The sequence below is a fragment of the Triticum dicoccoides genome, chromosome 4B, assembly GCF_002162155.2.
Source record: "Triticum dicoccoides isolate Atlit2015 ecotype Zavitan chromosome 4B, WEW_v2.0, whole genome shotgun sequence".
Classification (NCBI taxonomy): domain Eukaryota; kingdom Viridiplantae; phylum Streptophyta; class Magnoliopsida; order Poales; family Poaceae; genus Triticum; species Triticum dicoccoides.
In genome coordinates, this window is record NC_041387.1 from 25,603,441 (window position 1) to 25,604,622 (window position 1,182).

Here is a 1,182-nt window from a genome sequence, read left to right on the forward strand (position 1 = left end):
GGGTGTGACCAACTCCGACGGTGCCACGCTGCCCGAGCGCCGAGAGCACCGAGTCATTGTGTGGTATTCGTGGCGACTGCCAATTGACATCCACGGGCGGCAGCGGTGTTGCGGCAACCATTTTGGGTTGCGGCAGGGCGGGAAACGGTCGGTTCGACAGAATCGGGTGGCGGTGTCCCGAGCTTCATCGACGGTTGTGGGGGTCACGGCAGACATCCCAAGTGGTAGGAATGAGTGGCGCGGGGCGGCGGGGCTGGGGCTAGCGGAGAGAGTTGGCGAAGACAGCATGCGGCAGATGATCGGCTAGAGCTGTAGTGGAGTGGTGACGTTCCTGGCTACAAAGTTTCATCACGGGTGTTTGGGATCCCATTGCACCATTTTAGTTTTATTAGGGCAACTGCTACAGGTGGTGCAAATATGCAACGCTTGTAGCAAAAATTAGGGTGATTGTAAGTCTTTTTGGCACCATATCTCTACTTCTAACTAGTATAACGCCCGTGCGTTGCCACGGGCTCTTCAAAATTTATAATCAGTATTTTTCATTTATCATCCCCTCATATTGGGTGATTATGGGGTGCTCTAATTAGAAACACAACAATCAAATATTAGAAAATTTCACCGAACGAACAACAACGAATAATACGATATCTATCAAACGAATAAAATGAGGTCATATTTTTGGTCCGTCATGCACTTCTGTTGAAAAGTGCCTATCCCTTTTAGAATCAACCCACTGTTTGCTCGCACGCAAAAAAATACATCTCTAAAGTGGGGAACCGATCGGTGCCAAAAAGAACTCAAACTCCTATCCAATCTCGACTTCGTGCTCTTCCACTTCCATTGATAAAGATGGGACGTCAAGGGTTTCATCATGATGACCTCGAGCAGCCGCCGACATCCCTCCCCACATCTACCCCTACCCCCTGCTGCCGCTTGCACTGTCCTTGCTCCTCGAGGGAGCTAGGGACACAATGTTCTCTAGGATGGGCATATGACCAGATCCACGAGGAGGCCACATTCTTCCATGGGAACCCAACCAAGCACACCACCCTCCGCAACCATCCAATCCCGGCCTAACAAAGTCAAGACCCGCCATCGATCCACAAATCAGGCTCGCCGCATCCAGGTTCACTGCAAGTCTGCGACGAGTCTGTAGTCGACATCTTGACTTTGGCTATCCCC